The following is a 27,521-nucleotide window of genomic DNA, read 5'->3' as shown; positions in this document are numbered from 1 at the left end:
ATATGGGGCTTGAACCCATGACATTCACTTATTAGACCGACGCTCTAACCAACTGAACTAATCGACCACATGATGTGGTCGTTCAAAAATTTGATTTCAAAATGAGCTGACTGAATTGTTAGCCAACTTAAAGGTCGATCCAATAGTATTCAGCTCTTTAGACTGACATTTCAAACAACCAAGCGGTTCGGCCATAATTACAAAAGCACTTTGAGTACAAATTCGAAATGAAATGACCAAAATCTTAAATAGCATGAGGCTTCATTCAATGATATCCAACTCATTAGCCTGACACTTTGACCAAGAGGGAACTTTGATCAGATTAGCAAAAAGCGCCTTGCATTAGAAAAGGGACGACTAGACTCTTGACCGATATGGGGCTCGAACCCATAACATTCAGCTTATTAGACTGACGCTCTAACCAACTGAGCTAATCGGCCCCAAGATGAGGTTGTCCAAATATTCGATTTCAAAATGAGCTGACTAAAACGTTAGCCAACTTAAGGGTCGATCCAATGATATTCAGCTTTTTAGACTGACATTTCGAACCACTAGGTGATTCGGCCATAATAACAAAAGAACTTTAAATGCGACTTCGAAATGAGATGACCAAAATTGGATAGTATGAGGCTTGTTTCAATGATTGCCAACTCAGTGTCATGACACTCTGACGAACAGGGAAATTTGATCAGATTAGTAAAAAGCGCTTTGAATAGGAAAAGAGACAACTAAACTGTTGGCCAATATGGGGCTCGAACCCATGACATTCAGCTTATTAGACTGACTCTGCTAATCGGCCACATGATGTGATTGTCCAAATGTTTAAGTTCGAAAGAGCTAACTGAAACGTTAGCCAATTTTGGCGTCGTTCCAATAACATTCAGCTTTTTCGACTGACACTTCAAACAACTAAGCGATTCTGCCATAATTACAAAATAACTTTAAATACGATTTCAAAAGAAAATGACCAGCATCTTAGATAGTATGAGACTTCATTCAATAATATTCAAATCATCTAGCTTTACACTTTGAGCAACATGGAAATTCGAACAAATTAGCAAGAAGCCCTTTGAATAGGAATTGGGAAAGAGAAAACTAAAATGTTTGCCATAATGGGGTTCGAACCCATGACATTCAGTTTATTAGAATGACGCTCTAACCAGCTGAGCTAATCGGCCACATGATGTGATTGTCCAAAAAAATAAGTTCAAAAGAGCTGACTGAAACGTTAGCCAGTTTTGGGGTCGATCCAATAACATTCGCATTTTACGACTGACACTTCAAACAACTAAGCGATTCTGCCAAAATTACAAAATAACTTTAAAAACGATTTCAAAAGAAAATGAAGAGCATCTTAGATAGTATGAGGTTTTATTCAATGATATCCAAATAATCTAGCTTGACACTTTGAGCAACAGGGAAATTCGAACAAATTAGTATAAAGCCCTTTGAATAGGAATTGGGAAAGAGAAAACTAAAATGTTGGCCAATATGGGGCTCGAACCCATGACATTCAGCTTATTAGACTGACGCTCTAACCAACTGAGCTAATCGGCCACATGATGCCATTGTTCAAAGAAATAAGTTCAAAAGAGCTGACTGAAACGTTAGCCAGTTTTTGGGTCGATCCAATAACATTCGCATTTTACGACTGACACTTCAAACAACTAAGCGATTCTGCCAAAATTACAAATTAACTTTAAAAACGATTTCAAGGGAAAATGACCAACACTTTAGATAGTATGAGTTTCATTTAATGATATCCAACTCGTTAGCCTGACACTTTGACCAACAGGGACATTTGATCAGATTAGCAAAAAGCGCCTTGAATTAGAAAAGGGACGACTAGACTCTTGACCGATATGGGGCTTGAACCCATGACATTCACTTATTAGACCGACGCTCTAACCAACTGAACTAATCGGCCACATGATGTGGTTGTTCAAAAATTTGATTTCAAAATGAGCTGACTGAATTGTTAGCCAACTTAAGGGTCGATCCAATAGTATTCAGCTCTTTAGACTGACATTTCAAACAACCAAGCGGTTCGGCCATAATTACAAAAGCACTTTGAGTACAAATTCGAAATGAAATGACCAAAATCTTAAATAGCATGAGGCTTCATTCAATGATATCCAACTCATTAGCCTGACACTTTGACCAAGAGGGAACTTTGATCAGATTAGTAAAAAGCGCCTTGAATAGGAAAAGAGAAAACTAAACTGTTGACCAATACGGGGCTCGAACCCATAACATTCAGCTTATTAGACTGACGCTCTAGCCAACTGAGCTAATCAGTCCCAATATGAGGTTGACCAAATATTTGATTTCAAAATGAGCTGACTGAATTGTTAGCCAACTTAAGGGTCGATCCAATGATATTCAGCTTTTTAGACTGACATTTCAAACCACTAAGTGATTCGGCCAGAATAACAAAAGAACTTTAAATGCGAATTCGAAATGTGATGACCAAACGTTGAATAGTATAAGGCTTGATTCAATGATTGCCAACTCAGTTGCATGACATTTTGACCAACAGAGAAATTTGATCAGATTAGCAAAAAGCGCCTTAAATTAGAAAAGGGACGACTAGTCTCTTGACCGATGTGGGGCTTGAACCCATGACATTCAGCTTATTAGACTGACGCTCTAACCAACTGAGCTAATCGGCCACATGATGTGATTGTCCAAATATTTAAGTTCCAAAGAGCTGACTGAAACGTTAGCCAATTTTGAGGGCGATCCAATAATATTCAGCTTGTTAGACTGACATTTCAAACAACGAAGCGATTCGGCAATAATAACAAATCACTTTGAATACAAGTTCAAATTGAGATTACCAAATCCTTGGGTAGTATAGGGCTTGAGTCAATGATATTCAACCATATTAACATGACCCTTTGACCAACAGAGAAAGTTGATCAGATTAGCCAAAAGCGCATTAATTAGTAATTGGAAAAGAGACGACTAAACTGTGTGCCGATATGTGGCTTGAACCCATGATATTCACCTATTAGACTAACACTCTAACCAACTGAGCTAATTGGCCACATGATGTGAATGTCCAAAAAAATAAGTTCAAATGAGCTGACTAAAACGTTAGCCAACTTAAGGGTCGATCCAATGATTTTCAGCTTTTTAGACTGACATTTCGAACCACTAGGTGATTCGGCCAGAATAACAAAAGAACTTTGAATGCGACTTCGAAATGAGATGACCAAAATTGGATAGTATAAGGCTTGATTCAATGATTGCCAACTCAGTGTCATGACACTCTGACGAACAGGGAAATTTGATCAGATTAGTAAAAAGCGCTTTAAATAGGAAAAGAGACAACTAAACTGTTGTCCAATATGGGGCTCGAACCCATGACATTCAGCTTATTAGACTGATGCTCTAACCAACTGAGCTAATCGGCTACATGATGTCATTGTCCAAAAAAATAAGTTCAAAAGAGCTGACTGAAACGTTAGCCAGTTTTGGGGTCGATCCAATAACATTCAGCTTTTTCGACTGACACTTCAAACAACTAGGCGATTCTGCCAAAATTACAAAATAACTTTAAAAACGATTTCAAAAGAAAATGACAAGCATCTTAGATAGTATGAGGTTTTATTCAATGATATCCAAATCATCTAGCTTTACACTTTGAGCAACAGGGAAATTCGAACAAATTAGTAAAAAGCCCTTTGAATAGGAATTGGGAAAGAGAAAACTAAAATGTTGGCCAATATGGGGCTCGAACCCATGACATTCAGCTTATTAGACTGACGCTCTAACTAACTGAGCTAATCGGCCACATGATGTCATTGTTCAAAAGAATAAGTTCAAAAGAGCTGACTGAAACGTTAGCCAGTTTTGGGGCCGATCCAATAACATTCGACACTTTACGACTGACACTTCAAACAACTAAGCGATTCTGCCAAAATTACAAATTAACTTTAAAAACGATTTCAAGAGAAAATGACTAACACTTTAGATAGTATGAGTTTCATTTAATGATATCCAACTCGTTAGCCTGACACTTTGACCAACAGGGACATTTGATCAGATTAGCAAAAAGCGCCTTGAATTAGAAAAGGGACGACTAGACTCTTGACCGATATGGGGCTGGAACCCATGACATTCACTTATTAGACCGACGCTCTAACCAACTGAACTAATCGGCCACATGATGTGGTCGTACAAAAAATTGATTTCAAAATGAGCTGACTGAATTGTTAGCCAACTTAAGGGTCGATCCAATAGTATTCAGCTCTTTAGACTGACATTTCAAACAACCAAGCGGTTCGGCCATAATTACAAAGGCACTTTGAGTACAAATTCGAAATGAAATGACCAAAATCTTAAATAGCATGAGGCTTTATTCAATGATATCCAACTTATTAGCCTGACACTTTGACCAAGAGGGAACTTTGATCAGATTAGTAAAAAGCGCCTTGAATAGGAAAAGAGCAAACTCAACTGTTGACCGATACGGGGCTCGAACCCATAACATTCAGCTTATTAGACTGACGCTCTAACCAACTGAGCTAATCGGCCACATGATGTGATTGTCCAAATAGTTAAGTTCAAAAGAGCTGACTGAAACGTTAGCCAATTTTGAGGGCGATCCAATAATATTCAGCTTGTTAGACTGACATTTCAAACAACGAAGCGATTCGGCAATAATAACAAATCACTTTGAATACGAGTTCAAATTGAGATTACCAAATCCTTGGGTAGTATAGGGCTTGAGTCAATGATATTCAACCATATTAAAATGACCCTTTGACCAACAGAGAAATTTGATCAGATTAGCAAAAAGCGCCTTGAATTAGAAAAGGGACGACTAGACTCTTGACCGATATGGGGCTTGAACCCATGACACTCAGCTTATTAGACTGACGCTCTAACCAACTGAGCTAATCAGCCACATGATGTGATTGTCCAAAAAAATAAGTTCAAAAGAGCTGACTGAAACGTTAGCCAAATTTAGGGTCGATACAATAACATTCAGCTTTTTCGACTGACACTTCAAACAACTAAGCGAATCTGCCAAAACTACAAAATAACTTTAAAAACGATTTCAAAAGAAAATGAAGAGCATCTTAGATAGTATGAGGTTTTATTCAATGATATCCAAATCATCTAGCTTGATACTTTGAGCATCAGGGAAATTTGAACAAATTAGCAAAAAGCCCTTTGAATAGGAATTGGGAAAGATAAAACTAAAATGTTTGCCATAATGGGGTTCGAACCCATGACATTCAGTTTATTAGACTGACGCTCCAACCAGCTGAGCTAATCGGCCACATGATGTGATTGTCCAAAAAAATAAGTTCAAAAGAGCTGACTGAAACGTTAGCCAGTTTTGGGGTCGATCCAATAACATTCGCATTTTACGACTGACACTTCAAACAACTAAGCGATTCTGCCAAAATTACAAAACAACTTTAAAAACGATTTCAAAAGAAAATGAAGAGCATCTTAGATAGTATGAGGTTTTATTCAATGATATCCAAATCATCTAGCTTGATACTTTGAGCATCAGGGAAATTTGAACAAATTAGCAAAAAGCCCTTTGAATAGGAATTGGGAAAGAGAAAACTAAAATGTTTGCCATAATGGGGTTCGAACCCATGACATTCAGTTTATTAGACTGACGCTCCAACCAGCTGAGCTAATCGGCCACATGATGTGATTGTCCAAAAAAATAAGTTCAAAAGAGCTGACTGAAACGTTAGCCAGTTTTGGGGTCGATCCAATAACATTCGCATTTTACGACTGACACTTCAAACAACTAAGCGATTCTGCCAAAATTACAAAATAACTTTAAAAACGATTTCAAAAGAAAATGAAGAGCATCTTAGATAGTATGAGGTTTTATTCAATGATATCCAAATCATCTAGCTTGATACTTTGAGCATCAGGGAAATTCGAACAAATTAGCAAGAAGCCCTTTGAATAGGAATTGGGAAAGAGAAAACTAAAATGTTTGCCATAATGGGGTTCGAACCCATGACATTCAGTTTATTAGAATGACGCTCTAACCAGCTGAGCTAATCGGCCACATGATGTGATTGTCCAAAAAAATAAGTTCAAAAGAGCTGACTGAAACGTTAGCCAGTTTTGGGGTCGATCCAATAACATTCGCATTTTACGACTGACACTTCAAACAACTAAGCGATTCTGCCAAAATTACAAAATAACTTTAAAAACGATTTCAAAAGAAAATGAAGAGCATCTTAGATAGTATGAGGTTTTATTCAATGATATCCAAATAATCTAGCTTGACACTTTCAGCAACAGGGAAATTCGAACAAATTAGTATAAAGCCCTTTGAATAGGAATTGGGAAAGAGAAAACTAAAATGTTGGCCAATATGGGGCTCGAACCCATGACATTCAGCTTATTAGACTGACACTCTAACCAACTGAGCTAATCGGCCACATGATGCCATTGTTCAAAGAAATAAGTTCAAAAGAGCTGACTGAAACGTTAGCCAGTTTTTGGGTCGATCCAATAACATTCGCATTTTACGACTGACACTTCAAACAACTAAGCGATTCTGCCAAAATTACAAATTAACTTTAAAAACGATTTCAAGGGAAAATGACCAACACTTTAGATAGTATGAGTTTCATTTAATGATATCCAACTCGTTAGCCTGACACTTTGACCAACAGGGACATTTGATCAGATTAGCAAAAAGCGCCTTGAATTAGAAAAGGGACGACTAGACTCTTGACCGATATGGGGCTGGAACCCATGACATTCACTTATTAGACCGACGCTCTAACCAACTGAACTAATCGGCCACATGATGTGGTCGTACAAAAAATTGATTTCAAAATGAGCTGACTGAATTGTTAGCCAACTTAAGGGTCGATCCAATAGTATTCAGCTCTTTAGACTGACATTTCAAACAACCAAGCGGTTCGGCCATAATTACAAAAGCACTTTGAGTACAAATTCGAAATGAAATGACCAAAATCTTAAATAGCATGAGGCTTTATTCAATGATATCCAACTCATTAGCCTGACACTTTGACCAAGAGGGAACTTTGATCAGATTAGTAAAAAGCGCCTTGAATAGGAAAAGAGAAAACTCAACTGTTGACCGATACGGGGCTCGAACCCATAACATTCAGCTTATTAGACTGACGCTCTAACCAACTGAGCTAATCGGCCACATGATGTGATTGTCCAAATAGTTAAGTTCAAAAGAGCTGACTGAAACGTTAGCCAATTTTGAGGGCGATCCAATAATATTCAGCTTGTTAGACTGACATTTCAAACAACGAAGCGATTCGGCAATAATAACAAATCACTTTGAATACGAGTTCAAATTGAGATTACCAAATCCTTGGGTAGTATAGGGCTTGAGTCAATGATATTCAACCATATTAAAATGACCCTTTGACCAACAGAAAAATTTGATCAGATTAGCAAAAAGCGCCTTGAATTAGAAAAGGGACGACTAGACTCTTGACCGATATGGGGCTTGAACCCATGACACTCAGCTTATTAGACTGACGCTCTAACCAACTGAGCTAATCAGCCACATGATGTGATTGTCTAAAAAAATAAGTTCAAAAGAGCTGACTGAAACGTTAGCCAAATTTAGGGTCGATACAATAACATTCAGCTTTTTCGACTGACACTTCAAACAACTAAGCGATTCTGCCAAAACTACAAAATAACTTTAAAAACGATTTCAAAAGAAAATGAAGAGCATCTTAGATAGTATGAGGTTTTATTCAATGATATCCAAATCATCTAGCTTGATACTTTGAGCATCAGGGAAATTTGAACAAATTAGCAAAAAGCCCTTTGAATAGGAATTGGGAAAGAGAAAACTAAAATGTTTGCCATAATGGGGTTCGAACCCATGACATTCAGTTTATTAGACTGACGCTCCAACCAGCTGAGCTAATCGGCCACATGATGTGATTGTCCAAAAAAATAAGTTCAAAAGAGCTGACTGAAACGTTAGCCAGTTTTGGGGTCGATCCAATAACATTCGCATTTTACGACTGACACTTCAAACAACTAAGCGATTCTGCCAAAATTACAAAATAACTTTAAAAACGATTTCAAAAGAAAATGAAGAGCATCTTAGATAGTATGAGGTTTTATTCAATGATATCCAAATCATCTAGCTTGATACTTTGAGCATCAGGGAAATTTGAACAAATTAGCAAAAAGCCCTTTGAATAGGAATTGGGAAAGAGAAAACTAAAATGTTTGCCATAATGGGGTTCGAACCCATGACATTCAGTTTATTAGACTGACGCTCCAACCAGCTGAGCTAATCGGCCACATGATGTGATTGTCCAAAAAAATAAGTTCAAAAGAGCTGACTGAAACGTTAGCCAGTTTTGGGGTCGATCCAATAACATTCGCATTTTACGACTGACACTTCAAACAACTAAGCGATTCTGCCAAAATTACAAAATAACTTTAAAAACGATTTCAAAAGAAAATGAAGAGCATCTTAGATAGTATGAGGTTTTATTCAATGATATCCAAATCATCTAGCTTGATACTTTGAGCATCAGGGAAATTCGAACAAATTAGCAAGAAGCCCTTTGAATAGGAATTGGGAAAGAGAAAACTAAAATGTTTGCCATAATGGGGTTCGAACCCATGACATTCAGTTTATTAGAATGACGCTCTAACCAGCTGAGCTAATCGGCCACATGATGTGATTGTCAAAAAAAATAAGTTCAAAAGAGCTGACTGAAACGTTAGCCAGTTTTGGGGTCGATCCAATAACATTCGCATTTTACGACTGACACTTCAAACAACTAAGCGATTCTGCCAAAATTACAAAATAACTTTAAAAACGATTTCAAAAGAAAATGAAGAGCATCTTAGATAGTATGAGGTTTTATTCAATGATATCCAAATAATCTAGCTTGACACTTTGAGCAACAGGGAAATTCGAACAAATTAGTATAAAGCCCTTTGAATAGGAATTGGGAAAGAGAAAACTAAAATGTTGGCCAATATGGGGCTCGAACCCATGACATTCAGCTTATTAGACTGACGTTCTAACCAACTGAGCTAATCGGCCACATGATGCCATTGTTCAAAGAAATAAGTTCAAAAGAGCTGACTGAAACGTTAGCCAGTTTTTGGGTCGATCCAATAACATTCGCATTTTACGACTGACACTTCAAACAACTAAGCGATTCTGCCAAAATTACAAATTAACTTTAAAAACGATTTCAAGGGAAAATGACCAACACTTTAGATAGTATGAGTTTCATTTAATGATATCCAACTCGTTAGCCTGACACTTTGACCAACAGGGACATTTGATCAGATTAGCAAAAAGCGCCTTGAATTAGAAAAGGGACGACTAGACTCTTGACCGATATGGGGCTTGAACCCATGACATTCACTTATTAGACCGACGCTCTAACCAACTGAACTAATCGGCCACATGATGTGGTTGTTCAAAAATTTGATTTCAAAATGAGCTGACTGAATTGTTAGCCAACTTAAGGGTCGATCCAATAGTATTCAGCTCTTTAGACTGACATTTCAAACAACCAAGCGGTTCGGCCATAATTACAAAAGCACTTTGAGTACAAATTCGAAATGAAATGACCAAAATCTTAAATAGCATGAGGCTTCATTCAATGATATCCAACTCATTAGCCTGACACTTTGACCAAGAGGGAACTTTGATCAGATTAGTAAAAAGCGCCTTGAATAGGAAAAGAGAAAACTAAACTGTTGACCGATACGGGGCTCGAACCCATAACATTCAGCTTATTAGACTGACGCTCTAGCCAACTGAGCTAATCAGTCCCAATATGAGGTTGACCAAATATTTGATTTCAAAATGAGCTGACTGAATTGTTAGCCAACTTAAGGGTCGATCCAATGATATTCAGCTTTTTAGACTGACATTTCAAACCACTAAGTGATTCGGCCAGAATAACAAAAGAACTTTAAATGCGAATTCGAAATGTGATGACCAAACGTTGAATAGTATAAGGCTTGATTCAATGATTGCCAACTCAGTTGCATGACATTTTGACCAACAGAGAAATTTGATCAGATTAGCAAAAAGCGCCTTGAATTAGAAAAGGGACGACTAGTCTCTTGACCGATGTGGGGCTTGAACCCATGACATTCAGCTTATTAGACTGACGCTCTAACCAACTGAGCTAATCGGCCACATGATGTGATTGTCCAAATATTTAAGTTCCAAAGAGCTGACTGAAACGTTAGCCAATTTTGAGGGCGATCCAATAATATTCAGCTTGTTAGACTGACATTTCAAACAACGAAGCGATTCGGCAATAATAACAAATCACTTTGAATACAAGTTCAAATTGAGATTACCAAATCCTTGGGTAGTATAGGGCTTGAGTCAATGATATTCAACCATATTAACATGACCCTTTGACCAACAGAGAAAGTTGATCAGATTAGCCAAAAGTGCATTAATTAGTAATTGGAAAAGAGACGACTAAACTGTGTGCCGATATGTGGCTTGAACCCATGATATTCACCTATTAGACTAACACTCTAACCAACTGAGCTAATTGGCCACATGATGTGAATGTCCAAAAAAATAAGTTCAAATGAGCTGACTAAAACGTTAGCCAACTTAAGGGTCGATCCAATGATTTTCAGCTTTTTAGACTGACATTTCGAACCACTAGGTGATTCGGCCAGAATAACAAATGAACTTTGAATGCGACTTCGAAATGAGATGACCAAAATTGGATAGTATAAGGCTTGATTCAATGATTGCCAACTCAGTGTCATGACACTCTGACGAACAGGGAAATTTGATCAGATTAGTAAAAAGCGCTTTAAATAGGAAAAGAGACAACTAAACTGTTGTCCAATATGGGGCTCGAACCCATGACATTCAGCTTATTAGACTGATGCTCTAACCAACTGAGCTAATCGGCTACATGATGTCATTGTCCAAAAAAATAAGTTCAAAAGAGCTGACTGAAACGTTAGCCAGTTTTGGGGTCGATCCAATAACATTCAGCTTTTTCGACTGACACTTCAAACAACTAGGCGATTCTGCCAAAATTACAAAATAACTTTAAAAACGATTTCAAAAGAAAATGACAAGCATCTTAGATAGTATGAGGTTTTATTCAATGATATCCAAATCATCTAGCTTTACACTTTGAGCAACAGGGAAATTCGAACAAATTAGTAAAAAGCCCTTTGAATAGGAATTGGGAAAGAGAAAACTAAAATGTTGACCAATATGGGGCTCGAACCCATGACATTCAGCTTATTAGACTGACGCTCTAACCAACTGAGCTAATCGGCCACATGATGTCATTGTTCAAAAAAATAAGTTCAAAAGAGCTGACTGAAACGTTAGCCAGTTTTGGGGCCGATCCAATAACATTCGACACTTTACGACTGACACTTCAAACAACTAAGCGATTCTGCCAAAATTACAAATTAACTTTAAAAACGATTTCAAGAGAAAATGACTAACACTTTAGATAGTATGAGTTTCATTTAATGATATCCAACTCGTTAGCCTGACACTTTGACCAACAGGGACATTTGATCAGATTAGCAAAAAGCGCCTTGAATTAGAAAAGGGACGACTAGACTCTTGACCGATATGGGGCTGGAACCCATGAATTCACTTATTAGACCGACGCTCTAACCAACTGAACTAATCGGCCACATGATGTGGTCGTACAAAAAATTGATTTCAAAATGAGCTGACTGAATTGTTAGCCAACTTAAGGGTCGATCCAATAGTATTCAGCTCTTTAGACTGACATTTCAAACAACCAAGCGGTTCGGCCATAATTACAAAAGCACTTTGAGTACAAATTCGAAATGAAATGACCAAAATCTTAAATAGCATGAGGCTTTATTCAATGATATCCAACTCATTAGCCTGACACTTTGACCAAGAGGGAACTTTGATGAGATTAGTAAAAAGCGCCTTGAATAGGAAAAGAGAAAACTCAACTGTTGACCAATACGGGGCTCAAACCCATAACATTCAGCTTATTAGACTGACGCTCTAACCAACTGAGCTAATCGGCCACATGATGTGATTGTCCAAATAGTTAAGTTCGAAAGAGCTGACTGAAACGTTAGCCAATTTTGAGGGCGATCCAATAATATTCAGCTTGTTAGACTGACATTTCAAACAACGAAGCGATTCGGCAATAATAACAAATCACTTTGAATACGAGTTCAAATTGAGATTACCAAATCCTTGGGTAGTATAGGGCTTGAGTCAATGATATTCAACCATATTAAAATGACCCTTTGACCAACAGAGAAAGTTGATCAGATTAGCCAAAAGCGCATTGATTAGAATTGGAAAAGAGACGACTAAACTGTGTGCCGATATGTGGCTTGAACCCATGATATTCACCTATTAGACTAACACTCTAACCAACTGAGCTAATTGGCCACATGATGTAAATGTCCAAAAAAATAAGTTCAAATGAGCTGACTAAAACTTTAGCCAACTTAAGGGTCGATCCAATGATATTCAGCTTTTTAGACTGACATTTCCAACCACTAGGTGATTCGGCCAGAATAACAAAAGAACTTTAAATGCGAATTCGAAATGTGATGACCAAACGTTGAATAGTCTAAGGCTTGATTCAATGATTGCCAACTCAGTTGCATGACATTTTGACCAACAGAGAAATTTGATCAGATTAGCAAAAAGCGCCTTGAATTAGAAAAGGGACGACTAGACTCTTGACCAATATGGGGCTTGAACCCATGACACTCAGCTTATTAGACTGACGCTCTAACCAACTGAGCTAATCGGCCACATGATGTGATTGTCCAAATATTTAAGTTCGAAAGAGCTGACTGAAACGTTAGCCAGTTTTGGGGTCGATCCAATATTGTTCAACTTTTTCGACTGACACTTCAAACAACTAAGCGATTCCGCCATAATTTCAAAATAACTTTAAATACGATTTCAAAAGAAAATGACCAGCATCTCAGATAGTATGAGGCTTCATTCAATGATATTTAGATCATCTAGATTGATACTTTGATCAACAGGGAAATTCGATCAATTTAGCAAAAAGCCTTTTGAATGGGAATTGGAAAAGAGAAAACTAAAATGTTGGCCAGTATGGGGCTCGAACCCATGACATTCAGCTTATTAGACTGACGCTCTAACCAACTGAGCTAATCGGCCACATGATGTCATTGTTCAAAAAAATAAGTTCAAAAGAGCTGACTGAAACGTTAGCCAGTTTTTGGGTCGATCCAATAACATTCGCATTTTACGACTGACACTTCAAACAACTAAGCGATTCTGCCAAATATACAAATTAACTTTAAAAACGATTTCAAGAGAAAATGACCAACACTTTAGATAGTATGAGTTTCATTTAATGATATCCAACTCGTTAGCCTGACACTTTGACCAACAGGGACATTTGATCAGATTAGCAAAAAGCGCCTTGCATTAGAAAAGGGACGACTAGACTCTTGACCGATATGGGGCTTGAACCCATGACATTCACTTATTAGACCGACGCTCTAACCAACTGAACTAATCGACCACATGATGTGGTCGTTCAAAAATTTGATTTCAAAATGAGCTGACTGAATTGTTAGCCAACTTAAAGGTCGATCCAATAGTATTCAGCTCTTTAGACTGACATTTCAAACAACCAAGCGGTTCGGCCATAATTACAAAAGCACTTTGAGTACAAATTCGAAATGAAATGACCAAAATCTTAAATAGCATGAGGCTTCATTCAATGATATCCAACTCATTAGCCTGACACTTTGACCAAGAGGGAACTTTGATCAGATTAGCAAAAAGCGCCTTGCATTAGAAAAGGGACGACTAGACTCTTGACCGATATGGGGCTCGAACCCATAACATTCAGCTTATTAGACTGACGCTCTAACCAACTGAGCTAATCGGCCCCAAGATGAGGTTGTCCAAATATTCGATTTCAAAATGAGCTGACTAAAACGTTAGCCAACTTAAGGGTCGATCCAATGATATTCAGCTTTTTAGACTGACATTTCGAACCACTAGGTGATTCGGCCATAATAACAAAAGAACTTTAAATGCGACTTCGAAATGAGATGACCAAAATTGGATAGTATGAGGCTTGTTTCAATGATTGCCAACTCAGTGTCATGACACTCTGACGAACAGGGAAATTTGATCAGATTAGTAAAAAGCGCTTTGAATAGGAAAAGAGACAACTAAACTGTTGGCCAATATGGGGCTCGAACCCATGACATTCAGCTTATTAGACTGACTCTGCTAATCGGCCACATGATGTGATTGTCCAAATGTTTAAGTTCGAAAGAGCTAACTGAAACGTTAGCCAATTTTGGCGTCGTTCCAATAACATTCAGCTTTTTCGACTGACACTTCAAACAACTAAGCGATTCTGCCATAATTACAAAATAACTTTAAATACGATTTCAAAAGAAAATGACCAGCATCTTAGATAGTATGAGACTTCATTCAATAATATTCAAATCATCTAGCTTTACACTTTGAGCAACATAGAAATTCGAACAAATTAGCAAAAAGCCTTTTGAATAGGAATTGGAAAAGAGAAAACTAAAATGTTGACCAATATGGGGCTCGAACCCATAACATTCAGCTTATTAGACTGGCGCTCTAACCAACTGAGCTAATCGGCCACATGATGTGATTGTCCAAAAAATTAAGTTCAAAAGAGCTGACTGAAACGTTAGCCAGTTTTGGGGTCGATCCAACAACATTCAGCTTTTTCGACTGACACTTCAAACAACTAAGCGATTCTGCCAAAACTACAAAATAACTTTAAAAACGATTTCAAAAGAAAATGAAGAGCATCTTAGATAGTATGAGGTTTTATTCAATGATATCCAAATCATCTAGCTTGATACTTTGAGCATCAGGGAAATTTGAACAAATTAGCAAAAAGCCCTTTGAATAGGAATTGGGAAAGAGAAAACTAAAATGTTTACCATAATGGGGTTCGAACCCATGACATTCAGTTTATTAGACTGACGCTCCAACCAGCTGAGCTAATCGGCCACATGATGTGATTGTCCAAAAAAATAAGTTCAAAAGAGCTGACTGAAACGTTAGCCAGTTTTGGGGTCGATCCAATAACATTCGCATTTTACGACTGACACTTCAAACAACTAAGCGATTCTGCCAAAATTACAAAATAACTTTAAAAACGATTTCAAAAGAAAATGAAGAGCATCTTAGATAGTATGAGGTTTTATTCAATGATATCCAAATCTTCTAGCTTGATACTTTGAGCATCAGGGAAATTTGAACAAATTAGCAAAAAGCGCTTTGAATAGGAATTGGGAAAGAGAAAACTAAAATGTTTGCCATAATGGGGTTCGAACCCATGACATTCAGTTTATTAGACTGACGCTCCAACCAGCTGAGCTAATCGGCCACATGATGTGATTGTCCAAAAAAATAAGTTCAAAAGAGCTGACTGAAACGTTAGCCAGTTTTGGGGTCGATCCAATAACATTCGCATTTTACGACTGACACTTCAAACAACTAAGCGATTCTGCCAAAATTACAAAATAACTTTAAAAACGATTTCAAAAGAAAATGAAGAGCATCTTAGATAGTATGAGGTTTTATTCAATGATATCCAAATCATCTAGCTTGATACTTTGAGTATCAGGGAAATTCGAACAAATTAGCAAGAAGCCCTTTGAATAGGAATTGGGAAAGAGAAAACTAAAATGTTTGCCATAATGGGGTTCGAACCCATGACATTCAGTTTATTAGAATGACGCTCTAACCAGCTGAGCTAATCGGCCACATGATGTGATTGTCCAAAAAAATAAGTTCAAAAGAGCTGACTGAAACGTTAGCCAGTTTTGGGGTCGATCCAATAACATTCGCATTTTACGACTGACACTTCAAACAACTAAGCGATTCTGCCAAAATTACAAAATAACTTTAAAAACGATTTCAAAAGAAAATGAAGAGCATCTTAGATAGTATGAGGTTTTATTCAATGATATCCAAATAATCTAGCTTGACACTTTGAGCAACAGGGAAATTCGAACAAATTAGTATAAAGCCCTTTGAATAGGAATTGGGAAAGAGAAAACTAAAATGTTGGCCAATATGGGGCTCGAACCCATGACATTCAGCTTATTAGACTGACGCTCTAACCAACTGAGCTAATCGGCCACATGATGCCATTGTTCAAAGAAATAAGTTCAAAAGAGCTGACTGAAACGTTAGCCAGTTTTTGGGTCGATCCAATAACATTCGCATTTTACGACTGACACTTCAAACAACTAAGCGATTCTGCCAAAATTACAAATTAACTTTAAAAACGATTTCAAGGGAAAATGACCAACACTTTAGATAGTATGAGTTTCATTTAATGATATCCAACTCGTTAGCCTGACACTTTGACCAACAGGGACATTTGATCAGATTAGCAAAAAGCGCCTTGAATTAGAAAAGGGACGACTAGACTCTTGACCGATATGGGGCTTGAACCCATGACATTCACTTATTAGACCGACGCTCTAACCAACTGAACTAATCGGCCACATGATGTGGTTGTTCAAAAATTTGATTTCAAAATGAGCTGACTGAATTGTTAGCCAACTTAAGGGTCGATCCAATAGTATTCAGCTCTTTAGACTGACATTTCAAACAACCAAGCGGTTCGGCCATAATTACAAAAGCACTTTGAGTACAAATTCGAAATGAAATGACCAAAATCTTAAATAGCATGAGGCTTCATTCAATGATATCCAACTCATTAGCCTGACACTTTGACCAAGAGGGAACTTTGATCAGATTAGTAAAAAGCGCCTTGAATAGGAAAAGAGAAAACTAAACTGTTGACCAATACGGGGCTCGAACCCATAACATTCAGCTTATTAGACTGACGCTCTAGCCAACTGAGCTAATCAGTCCCAATATGAGGTTGACCAAATATTTGATTTCAAAATGAGCTGACTGAATTGTTAGCCAACTTAAGGGTCGATCCAATGATATTCAGCTTTTTAGACTGACATTTCAAACCACTAAGTGATTCGGCCAGAATAACAAAAGAACTTTAAATGCGAATTCGAAATGTGATGACCAAACGTTGAATAGTATAAGGCTTGATTCAATGATTGCCAACTCAGTTGCATGACATTTTGACCAACAGAGAAATTTGATCAGATTAGCAAAAAGCGCCTTAAATTAGAAAAGGGACGACTAGTCTCTTGACCGATGTGGGGCTTGAACCCATGACATTCAGCTTATTAGACTGACGCTCTAACCAACTGAGCTAATCGGCCACATGATGTGATTGTCCAAATATTTAAGTTCCAAAGAGCTGACTGAAACGTTAGCCAATTTTGAGGGCGATCCAATAATATTCAGCTTGTTAGACTGACATTTCAAACAACGAAGCGATTCGGCAATAATAACAAATCACTTTGAATACAAGTTCAAATTGAGATTACCAAATCCTTGGGTAGTATAGGGCTTGAGTCAATGATATTCAACCATATTAACATGACCCTTTGACCAACAGAGAAAGTTGATCAGATTAGCCAAAAGCGCATTAATTAGTAATTGGAAAAGAGACGACTAAACTGTGTGCCGATATGTGGCTTGAACCCATGATATTCACCTATTAGACTAACACTCTAACCAACTGAGCTAATTGGCCACATGATGTGAATGTCCAAAAAAATAAGTTCAAATGAGCTGACTAAAACGTTAGCCAACTTAAGGGTCGATCCAATGATTTTCAGCTTTTTAGACTGACATTTCGAACCACTAGGTGATTCGGCCAGAATAACAAAAGAACTTTGAATGCGACTTCGAAATGAGATGACCAAAATTGGATAGTATAAGGCTTGATTCAATGATTGCCAACTCAGTGTCATGACACTCTGACGAACAGGGAAATTTGATCAGATTAGTAAAAAGCGCTTTAAATAGGAAAAGAGACAACTAAACTGTTGTCCAATATGGGGCTCGAACCCATGACATTCAGCTTATTAGACTGATGCTCTAACCAACTGAGCTAATCGGCTACATGATGTCATTGTCCAAAAAAATAAGTTCAAAAGAGCTGACTGAAACGTTAGCCAGTTTTGGGGTCGATCCAATAACATTCAGCTTTTTCGACTGACACTTCAAACAACTAGGCGATTCTGCCAAAATTACAAAATAACTTTAAAAACGATTTCAAAAGAAAATGACAAGCATCTTAGATAGTATGAGGTTTTATTCAATGATATCCAAATCATCTAGCTTTACACTTTGAGCAACAGGGAAATTCGAACAAATTAGTAAAAAGCCCTTTGAATAGGAATTGGGAAAGAGAAAACTAAAATGTTGGCCAATATGGGGCTCGAACCCATGACATTCAGCTTATTAGACTGACGCTCTAACTAACTGAGCTAATCGGCCACATGATGTCATTGTTCAAAAGAATAAGTTCAAAAGAGCTGACTGAAACGTTAGCCAGTTTTGGGGCCGATCCAATAACATTCGACACTTTACGACTGACACTTCAAACAACTAAGCGATTCTGCCAAAATTACAAATTAACTTTAAAAACGATTTCAAGAGAAAATGACTAACACTTTAGATAGTATGAGTTTCATTTAATGATATCCAACTCGTTAGCCTGACACTTTGACCAACAGGGACATTTGATCAGATTAGCAAAAAGCGCCTTGAATTAGAAAAGGGACGACTAGACTCTTGACCGATATGGGGCTGGAACCCATGACATTCACTTATTAGACCGACGCTCTAACCAACTGAACTAATCGGCCACATGATGTGGTCGTACAAAAAATTGATTTCAAAATGAGCTGACTGAATTGTTAGCCAACTTAAGGGTCGATCCAATAGTATTCAGCTCTTTAGACTGACATTTCAAACAACCAAGCGGTTCGGCCATAATTACAAAGGCACTTTGAGTACAAATTCGAAATGAAATGACCAAAATCTTAAATAGCATGAGGCTTTATTCAATGATATCCAACTTATTAGCCTGACACTTTGACCAAGAGGGAACTTTGATCAGATTAGTAAAAAGCGCCTTGAATAGGAAAAGAGCAAACTCAACTGTTGACCGATACGGGGCTCGAACCCATAACATTCAGCTTATTAGACTGACGCTCTAACCAACTGAGCTAATCGGCCACATGATGTGATTGTCCAAATAGTTAAGTTCAAAAGAGCTGACTGAAACGTTAGCCAATTTTGAGGGCGATCCAATAATATTCAGCTTGTTAGACTGACATTTCAAACAACGAAGCGATTCGGCAATAATAACAAATCACTTTGAATACGAGTTCAAATTGAGATTACCAAATCCTTGGGTAGTATAGGGCTTGAGTCAATGATATTCAACCATATTAAAATGACCCTTTGACCAACAGAGAAATTTGATCAGATTAGCAAAAAGCGCCTTGAATTAGAAAAGGGACGACTAGACTCTTGACCGATATGGGGCTTGAACCCATGACACTCAGCTTATTAGACTGACGCTCTAACCAACTGAGCTAATCAGCCACATGATGTGATTGTCCAAAAAAATAAGTTCAAAAGAGCTGACTGAAACGTTAGCCAAATTTAGGGTCGATACAATAACATTCAGCTTTTTCGACTGACACTTCAAACAACTAAGCGAATCTGCCAAAACTACAAAATAACTTTAAAAACGATTTCAAAAGAAAATGAAGAGCATCTTAGATAGTATGAGGTTTTATTCAATGATATCCAAATCATCTAGCTTGATACTTTGAGCATCAGGGAAATTTGAACAAATTAGCAAAAAGCCCTTTGAATAGGAATTGGGAAAGATAAAACTAAAATGTTTGCCATAATGGGGTTCGAACCCATGACATTCAGTTTATTAGACTGACGCTCCAACCAGCTGAGCTAATCGGCCACATGATGTGATTGTCCAAAAAAATAAGTTCAAAAGAGCTGACTGAAACGTTAGCCAGTTTTGGGGTCGATCCAATAACATTCGCATTTTACGACTGACACTTCAAACAACTAAGCGATTCTGCCAAAATTACAAAACAACTTTAAAGACGATTTCAAAAGAAAATGAAGAGCATCTTAGATAGTATGAGGTTTTATTCAATGATATCCAAATCATCTAGCTTGATACTTTGAGCATCAGGGAAATTTGAACAAATTAGCAAAAAGCCCTTTGAATAGGAATTGGGAAAGAGAAAACTAAAATGTTTGCCATAATGGGGTTCGAACCCATGACATTCAGTTTATTAGACTGACGCTCCAACCAGCTGAGCTAATCGGCCACATGATGTGATTGTCCAAAAAAATAAGTTCAAAAGAGCTGACTGAAACGTTAGCCAGTTTTGGGGTCGATCCAATAACATTCGCATTTTACGACTGACACTTCAAACAACTAAGCGATTCTGCCAAAATTACAAAATAACTTTAAAAACGATTTCAAAAGAAAATGAAGAGCATCTTAGATAGTATGAGGTTTTATTCAATGATATCCAAATCATCTAGCTTGATACTTTGAGCATCAGGGAAATTCGAACAAATTAGCAAGAAGCCCTTTGAATAGGAATTGGGAAAGAGAAAACTAAAATGTTTGCCATAATGGGGTTCGAACCCATGACATTCAGTTTATTAGAATGACGCTCTAACCAGCTGAGCTAATCGGCCACATGATGTGATTGTCCAAAAAAATAAGTTCAAAAGAGCTGACTGAAACGTTAGCCAGTTTTGGGGTCGATCCAATAACATTCGCATTTTACGACTGACACTTCAAACAACTAAGCGATTCTGCCAAAATTACAAAATAACTTTAAAAACGATTTCAAAAGAAAATGAAGAGCATCTTAGATAGTATGAGGTTTTATTCAATGATATCCAAATAATCTAGCTTGACACTTTGAGCAACAGGGAAATTCGAACAAATTAGTATAAAGCCCTTTGAATAGGAATTGGGAAAGAGAAAACTAAAATGTTGGCCAATATGGGGCTCGAACCCATGACATTCAGCTTATTAGACTGACACTCTAACCAACTGAGCTAATCGGCCACATGATGCCATTGTTCAAAGAAATAAGTTCAAAAGAGCTGACTGAAACGTTAGCCAGTTTTTGGGTCGATCCAATAACATTCGCATTTTACGACTGACACTTCAAACAACTAAGCGATTCTGCCAAAATTACAAATTAACTTTAAAAACGATTTCAAGGGAAAATGACCAACACTTTAGATAGTATGAGTTTCATTTAATGATATCCAACTCGTTAGCCTGACACTTTGACCAACAGGGACATTTGATCAGATTAGCAAAAAGCGCCTTGAATTAGAAAAGGGACGACTAGACTCTTGACCGATATGGGGCTGGAACCCATGACATTCACTTATTAGACCGACGCTCTAACCAACTGAACTAATCGGCCACATGATGTGGTCGTACAAAAAATTGATTTCAAAATGAGCTGACTGAATTGTTAGCCAACTTAAGGGTCGATCCAATAGTATTCAGCTCTTTAGACTGACATTTCAAACAACCAAGCGGTTCGGCCATAATTACAAAAGCACTTTGAGTACAAATTCGAAATGAAATGACCAAAATCTTAAATAGCATGAGGCTTTATTCAATGATATCCAACTCATTAGCCTGACACTTTGACCAAGAGGGAACTTTGATCAGATTAGTAAAAAGCGCCTTGAATAGGAAAAGAGAAAACTCAACTGTTGACCGATACGGGGCTCGAACCCATAACATTCAGCTTATTAGACTGACGCTCTAACCAACTGAGCTAATCGGCCACATGATGTGATTGTCCAAATAGTTAAGTTCAAAAGAGCTGACTGAAACGTTAGCCAATTTTGAGGGCGATCCAATAATATTCAGCTTGTTAGACTGACATTTCAAACAACGAAGCGATTCGGCAATAATAACAAATCACTTTGAATACGAGTTCAAATTGAGATTACCAAATCCTTGGGTAGTATAGGGCTTGAGTCAATGATATTCAACCATATTAAAATGACCCTTTGACCAACAGAAAAATTTGATCAGATTAGCAAAAAGCGCCTTGAATTAGAAAAGGGACGACTAGACTCTTGACCGATATGGGGCTTGAACCCATGACACTCAGCTTATTAGACTGACGCTCTAACCAACTGAGCTAATCAGCCACATGATGTGATTGTCTAAAAAAATAAGTTCAAAAGAGCTGACTGAAACGTTAGCCAAATTTAGGGTCGATACAATAACATTCAGCTTTTTCGACTGACACTTCAAACAACTAAGCGATTCTGCCAAAACTACAAAATAACTTTAAAAACGATTTCAAAAGAAAATGAAGAGCATCTTAGATAGTATGAGGTTTTATTCAATGATATCCAAATCATCTAGCTTGATACTTTGAGCATCAGGGAAATTTGAACAAATTAGCAAAAAGCCCTTTGAATAGGAATTGGGAAAGAGAAAACTAAAATGTTTGCCATAATGGGGTTCGAACCCATGACATTCAGTTTATTAGACTGACGCTCCAACCAGCTGAGCTAATCGGCCACATGATGTGATTGTCCAAAAAAATAAGTTCAAAAGAGCTGACTGAAACGTTAGCCAGTTTTGGGGTCGATCCAATAACATTCGCATTTTACGACTGACACTTCAAACAACTAAGCGATTCTGCCAAAATTACAAAATAACTTTAAAAACGATTTCAAAAGAAAATGAAGAGCATCTTAGATAGTATGAGGTTTTATTCAATGATATCCAAATCATCTAGCTTGATACTTTGAGCATCAGGGAAATTTGAACAAATTAGCAAAAAGCCCTTTGAATAGGAATTGGGAAAGAGAAAACTAAAATGTTTGCCATAATGGGGTTCGAACCCATGACATTCAGTTTATTAGACTGACGCTCCAACCAGCTGAGCTAATCGGCCACATGATGTGATTGTCCAAAAAAATAAGTTCAAAAGAGCTGACTGAAACGTTAGCCAGTTTTGGGGTCGATCCAATAACATTCGCATTTTACGACTGACACTTCAAACAACTAAGCGATTCTGCCAAAATTACAAAATAACTTTAAAAACGATTTCAAAAGAAAATGAAGAGCATCTTAGATAGTATGAGGTTTTATTCAATGATATCCAAATCATCTAGCTTGATACTTTGAGCATCAGGGAAATTCGAACAAATTAGCAAGAAGCCCTTTGAATAGGAATTGGGAAAGAGAAAACTAAAATGTTTGCCATAATGGGGTTCGAACCCATGACATTCAGTTTATTAGAATGACGCTCTAACCAGCTGAGCTAATCGGCCACATGATGTGATTGTCAAAAAAAATAAGTTCAAAAGAGCTGACTGAAACGTTAGCCAGTTTTGGGGTCGATCCAATAACATTCGCATTTTACGACTGACACTTCAAACAACTAAGCGATTCTGCCAAAATTACAAAATAACTTTAAAAACGATTTCAAAAGAAAATGAAGAGCATCTTAGATAGTATGAGGTTTTATTCAATGATATCCAAATAATCTAGCTTGACACTTTGAGCAACAGGGAAATTCGAACAAATTAGTATAAAGCCCTTTGAATAGGAATTGGGAAAGAGAAAACTAAAATGTTGGCCAATATGGGGCTCGAACCCATGACATTCAGCTTATTAGACTGACGCTCTAACCAACTGAGCTAATCGGCCACATGATGCCATTGTTCAAAGAAATAAGTTCAAAAGAGCTGACTGAAACGTTAGCCAGTTTTTGGGTCGATCCAATAACATTCGCATTTTACGACTGACACTTCAAACAACTAAGCGATTCTGCCAAAATTACAAATTAACTTTAAAAACGATTTCAAGGGAAAATGACCAACACTTTAGATAGTATGAGTTTCATTTAATGATATCCAACTCGTTAGCCTGACACTTTGACCAACAGGGACATTTGATCAGATTAGCAAAAAGCGCCTTGAATTAGAAAAGGGACGACTAGACTCTTGACCGATATGGGGCTTGAACCCATGACATTCACTTATTAGACCGACGCTCTAACCAACTGAACTAATCGGCCACATGATGTGGTTGTTCAAAAATTTGATTTCAAAATGAGCTGACTGAATTGTTAGCCAACTTAAGGGTCGATCCAATAGTATTCAGCTCTTTAGACTGACATTTCAAACAACCAAGCGGTTCGGCCATAATTACAAAAGCACTTTGAGTACAAATTCGAAATGAAATGACCAAAATCTTAAATAGCATGAGGCTTCATTCAATGATATCCAACTCATTAGCCTGACACTTTGACCAAGAGGGAACTTTGATCAGATTAGTAAAAAGCGCCTTGAATAGGAAAAGAGAAAACTAAACTGTTGACCGATACGGGGCTCGAACCCATAACATTCAGCTTATTAGACTGACGCTCTAGCCAACTGAGCTAATCAGTCCCAATATGAGGTTGACCAAATATTTGATTTCAAAATGAGCTGACTGAATTGTTAGCCAACTTAAGGGTCGATCCAATGATATTCAGCTTTTTAGACTGACATTTCAAACCACTAAGTGATTCGGCCAGAATAACAAAAGAACTTTAAATGCGAATTCGAAATGTGATGACCAAACGTTGAATAGTATAAGGCTTGATTCAATGATTGCCAACTCAGTTGCATGACATTTTGACCAACAGAGAAATTTGATCAGATTAGCAAAAAGCGCCTTGAATTAGAAAAGGGACGACTAGTCTCTTGACCGATGTGGGGCTTGAACCCATGACATTCAGCTTATTAGACTGACGCTCTAACCAACTGAGCTAATCGGCCACATGATGTGATTGTCCAAATATTTAAGTTCCAAAGAGCTGACTGAAACGTTAGCCAATTTTGAGGGCGATCCAATAATATTCAGCTTGTTAGACTGACATTTCAAACAACGAAGCGATTCGGCAATAATAACAAATCACTTTGAATACAAGTTCAAATTGAGATTACCAAATCCTTGGGTAGTATAGGGCTTGAGTCAATGATATTCAACCATATTAACATGACCCTTTGACCAACAGAGAAAGTTGATCAGATTAGCCAAAAGTGCATTAATTAGTAATTGGAAAAGAGACGACTAAACTGTGTGCCGATATGTGGCTTGAACCCATGATATTCACCTATTAGACTAACACTCTAACCAACTGAGCTAATTGGCCACATGATGTGAATGTCCAAAAAAATAAGTTCAAATGAGCTGACTAAAACGTTAGCCAACTTAAGGGTCGATCCAATGATTTTCAGCTTTTTAGACTGACATTTCGAACCACTAGGTGATTCGGCCAGAATAACAAATGAACTTTGAATGCGACTTCGAAATGAGATGACCAAAATTGGATAGTATAAGGCTTGATTCAATGATTGCCAACTCAGTGTCATGACACTCTGACGAACAGGGAAATTTGATCAGATTAGTAAAAAGCGCTTTAAATAGGAAAAGAGACAACTAAACTGTTGTCCAATATGGGGCTCGAACCCATGACATTCAGCTTATTAGACTGATGCTCTAACCAACTGAGCTAATCGGCTACATGATGTCATTGTCCAAAAAAATAAGTTCAAAAGAGCTGACTGAAACGTTAGCCAGTTTTGGGGTCGATCCAATAACATTCAGCTTTTTCGACTGACACTTCAAACAACTAGGCGATTCTGCCAAAATTACAAAATAACTTTAAAAACGATTTCAAAAGAAAATGACAAGCATCTTAGATAGTATGAGGTTTTATTCAATGATATCCAAATCATCTAGCTTTACACTTTGAGCAACAGGGAAATTCGAACAAATTAGTAAAAAGCCCTTTGAATAGGAATTGGGAAAGAGAAAACTAAAATGTTGGCCAATATGGGGCTCGAACCCATGACATTCAGCTTATTAGACTGACGCTCTAACTAACTGAGCTAATCGGCCACATGATGTCATTGTTCAAAAGAATAAGTTCAAAAGAGCTGACTGAAACGTTAGCCAGTTTTGGGGCCGATCCAATAACATTCGACACTTTACGACTGACACTTCAAACAACTAAGCGATTCTGCCAAAATTACAAATTAACTTTAAAAACGATTTCAAGAGAAAATGACTAACACTTTAGATAGTATGAGTTTCATTTAATGATATCCAACTCGTTAGCCTGACACTTTGACCAACAGGGACATTTGATCAGATTAGCAAAAAGCGCCTTGAATTAGAAAAGGGACGACTAGACTCTTGACCGATATGGGGCTGGAACCCATGACATTCACTTATTAGACCGACGCTCTAACCAACTGAACTAATCGGCCACATGATGTGGTCGTACAAAAAATTGATTTCAAAATGAGCTGACTGAATTGTTAGCCAACTTAAGGGTCGATCCAATAGTATTCAGCTCTTTAGACTGACATTTCAAACAACCAAGCGGTTCGGCCATAATTACAAAAGCACTTTGAGTACAAATTCGAAATGAAATGACCAAAATCTTAAATAGCATGAGGCTTTATTCAATGATATCCAACTCATTAGCCTGACACTTTGACCAAGAGGGAACTTTGATCAGATTAGTAAAAAGCGCCTTGAATAGGAAAAGAGAAAACTCAACTGTTGACCGATACGGGGCTCGAACCCATAACATTCAGCTTATTAGACTGACGCTCTAACCAACTGAGCTAATCGGCCACATGATGTGATTGTCCAAATAGTTAAGTTCAAAAGAGCTGACTGAAACGTTAGCCAATTTTGAGGGCGATCCAATAATATTCAGCTTGTTAGACTGACATTTCAAACAACGAAGCGATTCGGCAATAATAACAAATCACTTTGAATACGAGTTCAAATTGAGATTACCAAATCCTTGGGTAGTATAGGGCTTGAGTCAATGATATTCAACCATATTAAAATGACCCTTTGACCAACAGAGAAAGTTGATCAGATTAGCCAAAAGCGCATTGATTAGTAATTGGAAAAGAGACGACTAAACTGTGTGCCGATATGTGGCTTGAACCCATGATATTCACCTATTAGACTAACACTCTAACCAACTGAGCTAATCAGCCACATGATGTGAATGTCCAAAAAAATAAGTTCAAATGAGCTGACTAAAACGTTAGCCAACTTAAGGGTCGATCCAATGATATTCAGCTTTTTAGACTGACATTTCCAACCACTAGGTGATTCGGCCAGAATAACAAAAGAACTTTAAATGCGAATTCGAAATGTGATGACCAAACGTTGAATAGTCTAAGGCTTGATTCAATGATTGCCAACTCAGTTGCATGACATTTTGACCAACAGAGAAATTTGATCAGATTAGCAAAAAGCGCCTTGAATTAGAAAAGGGACGACTAGACTCTTGACCGATATGGGGCTTGAACCCATGACACTCAGCTTATTAGACTGACGCTCTAACCAACTGAGCTAATCGGCCACATGATGTGATTGTCCAAATATTTAAGTTCGAAAGAGCTGACTGAAACGTTAGCCAGTTTTGGGGTCGATCCAATATTGTTCAACTTTTTCGACTGACACTTCAAACAACTAAGC

At 37.5% G+C, this 27,521-nt stretch overlaps 29 non-coding genes across 29 annotated transcripts; all 29 read right to left on the bottom strand.

The window, feature by feature from the left end:
• Positions 1–366: 366 nt before the first annotated feature.
• Positions 367–440, bottom strand: Trnai-aau (transfer RNA isoleucine (anticodon AAU)). The gene has a single exon. It is a non-coding gene; the product is annotated as a tRNA-Ile (tRNA).
• A 1,043-nt stretch (positions 441–1,483) lies between these two features.
• Positions 1,484–1,557, bottom strand: Trnai-aau (transfer RNA isoleucine (anticodon AAU)). Its single transcript has one exon. It is a non-coding gene; the product is annotated as a tRNA-Ile (tRNA).
• Positions 1,558–2,598: 1,041 nt separating this feature from the next.
• Trnai-aau (transfer RNA isoleucine (anticodon AAU)) lies at positions 2,599–2,672 on the bottom strand. The gene has a single exon. It is a non-coding gene; the product is annotated as a tRNA-Ile (tRNA).
• A 1,052-nt stretch (positions 2,673–3,724) lies between these two features.
• Positions 3,725–3,798, bottom strand: Trnai-aau (transfer RNA isoleucine (anticodon AAU)). The gene has a single exon. It is a non-coding gene; the product is annotated as a tRNA-Ile (tRNA).
• Positions 3,799–4,468: 670 nt separating this feature from the next.
• Trnai-aau (transfer RNA isoleucine (anticodon AAU)) lies at positions 4,469–4,542 on the bottom strand. Its single transcript has one exon. It is a non-coding gene; the product is annotated as a tRNA-Ile (tRNA).
• Positions 4,543–4,840: 298 nt separating this feature from the next.
• Trnai-aau (transfer RNA isoleucine (anticodon AAU)) lies at positions 4,841–4,914 on the bottom strand. Its single transcript has one exon. It is a non-coding gene; the product is annotated as a tRNA-Ile (tRNA).
• A 1,442-nt stretch (positions 4,915–6,356) lies between these two features.
• On the bottom strand, positions 6,357–6,430 carry Trnai-aau (transfer RNA isoleucine (anticodon AAU)). Its single transcript has one exon. It is a non-coding gene; the product is annotated as a tRNA-Ile (tRNA).
• A 669-nt stretch (positions 6,431–7,099) lies between these two features.
• On the bottom strand, positions 7,100–7,173 carry Trnai-aau (transfer RNA isoleucine (anticodon AAU)). Its single transcript has one exon. It is a non-coding gene; the product is annotated as a tRNA-Ile (tRNA).
• A 298-nt stretch (positions 7,174–7,471) lies between these two features.
• Positions 7,472–7,545, bottom strand: Trnai-aau (transfer RNA isoleucine (anticodon AAU)). The gene has a single exon. It is a non-coding gene; the product is annotated as a tRNA-Ile (tRNA).
• Positions 7,546–8,987: 1,442 nt separating this feature from the next.
• On the bottom strand, positions 8,988–9,061 carry Trnai-aau (transfer RNA isoleucine (anticodon AAU)). Its single transcript has one exon. It is a non-coding gene; the product is annotated as a tRNA-Ile (tRNA).
• Positions 9,062–10,102: 1,041 nt separating this feature from the next.
• On the bottom strand, positions 10,103–10,176 carry Trnai-aau (transfer RNA isoleucine (anticodon AAU)). The gene has a single exon. It is a non-coding gene; the product is annotated as a tRNA-Ile (tRNA).
• A 1,052-nt stretch (positions 10,177–11,228) lies between these two features.
• On the bottom strand, positions 11,229–11,302 carry Trnai-aau (transfer RNA isoleucine (anticodon AAU)). The gene has a single exon. It is a non-coding gene; the product is annotated as a tRNA-Ile (tRNA).
• Positions 11,303–12,718: 1,416 nt separating this feature from the next.
• Positions 12,719–12,792, bottom strand: Trnai-aau (transfer RNA isoleucine (anticodon AAU)). The gene has a single exon. It is a non-coding gene; the product is annotated as a tRNA-Ile (tRNA).
• Positions 12,793–13,097: 305 nt separating this feature from the next.
• Trnai-aau (transfer RNA isoleucine (anticodon AAU)) lies at positions 13,098–13,171 on the bottom strand. The gene has a single exon. It is a non-coding gene; the product is annotated as a tRNA-Ile (tRNA).
• A 669-nt stretch (positions 13,172–13,840) lies between these two features.
• Trnai-aau (transfer RNA isoleucine (anticodon AAU)) lies at positions 13,841–13,914 on the bottom strand. The gene has a single exon. It is a non-coding gene; the product is annotated as a tRNA-Ile (tRNA).
• A 664-nt stretch (positions 13,915–14,578) lies between these two features.
• Positions 14,579–14,652, bottom strand: Trnai-aau (transfer RNA isoleucine (anticodon AAU)). The gene has a single exon. It is a non-coding gene; the product is annotated as a tRNA-Ile (tRNA).
• Positions 14,653–16,094: 1,442 nt separating this feature from the next.
• On the bottom strand, positions 16,095–16,168 carry Trnai-aau (transfer RNA isoleucine (anticodon AAU)). The gene has a single exon. It is a non-coding gene; the product is annotated as a tRNA-Ile (tRNA).
• A 1,041-nt stretch (positions 16,169–17,209) lies between these two features.
• On the bottom strand, positions 17,210–17,283 carry Trnai-aau (transfer RNA isoleucine (anticodon AAU)). The gene has a single exon. It is a non-coding gene; the product is annotated as a tRNA-Ile (tRNA).
• A 1,052-nt stretch (positions 17,284–18,335) lies between these two features.
• On the bottom strand, positions 18,336–18,409 carry Trnai-aau (transfer RNA isoleucine (anticodon AAU)). Its single transcript has one exon. It is a non-coding gene; the product is annotated as a tRNA-Ile (tRNA).
• Positions 18,410–19,079: 670 nt separating this feature from the next.
• Trnai-aau (transfer RNA isoleucine (anticodon AAU)) lies at positions 19,080–19,153 on the bottom strand. The gene has a single exon. It is a non-coding gene; the product is annotated as a tRNA-Ile (tRNA).
• Positions 19,154–19,451: 298 nt separating this feature from the next.
• On the bottom strand, positions 19,452–19,525 carry Trnai-aau (transfer RNA isoleucine (anticodon AAU)). The gene has a single exon. It is a non-coding gene; the product is annotated as a tRNA-Ile (tRNA).
• Positions 19,526–20,967: 1,442 nt separating this feature from the next.
• Positions 20,968–21,041, bottom strand: Trnai-aau (transfer RNA isoleucine (anticodon AAU)). The gene has a single exon. It is a non-coding gene; the product is annotated as a tRNA-Ile (tRNA).
• A 669-nt stretch (positions 21,042–21,710) lies between these two features.
• On the bottom strand, positions 21,711–21,784 carry Trnai-aau (transfer RNA isoleucine (anticodon AAU)). The gene has a single exon. It is a non-coding gene; the product is annotated as a tRNA-Ile (tRNA).
• Positions 21,785–22,082: 298 nt separating this feature from the next.
• Trnai-aau (transfer RNA isoleucine (anticodon AAU)) lies at positions 22,083–22,156 on the bottom strand. The gene has a single exon. It is a non-coding gene; the product is annotated as a tRNA-Ile (tRNA).
• Positions 22,157–23,598: 1,442 nt separating this feature from the next.
• Positions 23,599–23,672, bottom strand: Trnai-aau (transfer RNA isoleucine (anticodon AAU)). Its single transcript has one exon. It is a non-coding gene; the product is annotated as a tRNA-Ile (tRNA).
• A 1,041-nt stretch (positions 23,673–24,713) lies between these two features.
• On the bottom strand, positions 24,714–24,787 carry Trnai-aau (transfer RNA isoleucine (anticodon AAU)). Its single transcript has one exon. It is a non-coding gene; the product is annotated as a tRNA-Ile (tRNA).
• Positions 24,788–25,839: 1,052 nt separating this feature from the next.
• Trnai-aau (transfer RNA isoleucine (anticodon AAU)) lies at positions 25,840–25,913 on the bottom strand. Its single transcript has one exon. It is a non-coding gene; the product is annotated as a tRNA-Ile (tRNA).
• A 670-nt stretch (positions 25,914–26,583) lies between these two features.
• Trnai-aau (transfer RNA isoleucine (anticodon AAU)) lies at positions 26,584–26,657 on the bottom strand. Its single transcript has one exon. It is a non-coding gene; the product is annotated as a tRNA-Ile (tRNA).
• A 674-nt stretch (positions 26,658–27,331) lies between these two features.
• Trnai-aau (transfer RNA isoleucine (anticodon AAU)) lies at positions 27,332–27,405 on the bottom strand. Its single transcript has one exon. It is a non-coding gene; the product is annotated as a tRNA-Ile (tRNA).
• Positions 27,406–27,521: the final 116 nt, after the last annotated feature.

Source organism: Watersipora subatra, chromosome 10 (genome assembly GCF_963576615.1).
Source record: "Watersipora subatra chromosome 10, tzWatSuba1.1, whole genome shotgun sequence".
NCBI lineage: Eukaryota > Metazoa > Bryozoa > Gymnolaemata > Cheilostomatida > Watersiporidae > Watersipora > Watersipora subatra.
Note: the sequence above shows the minus strand (reverse complement) of the source record. Positions and strands in the feature narration are given on the sequence as shown.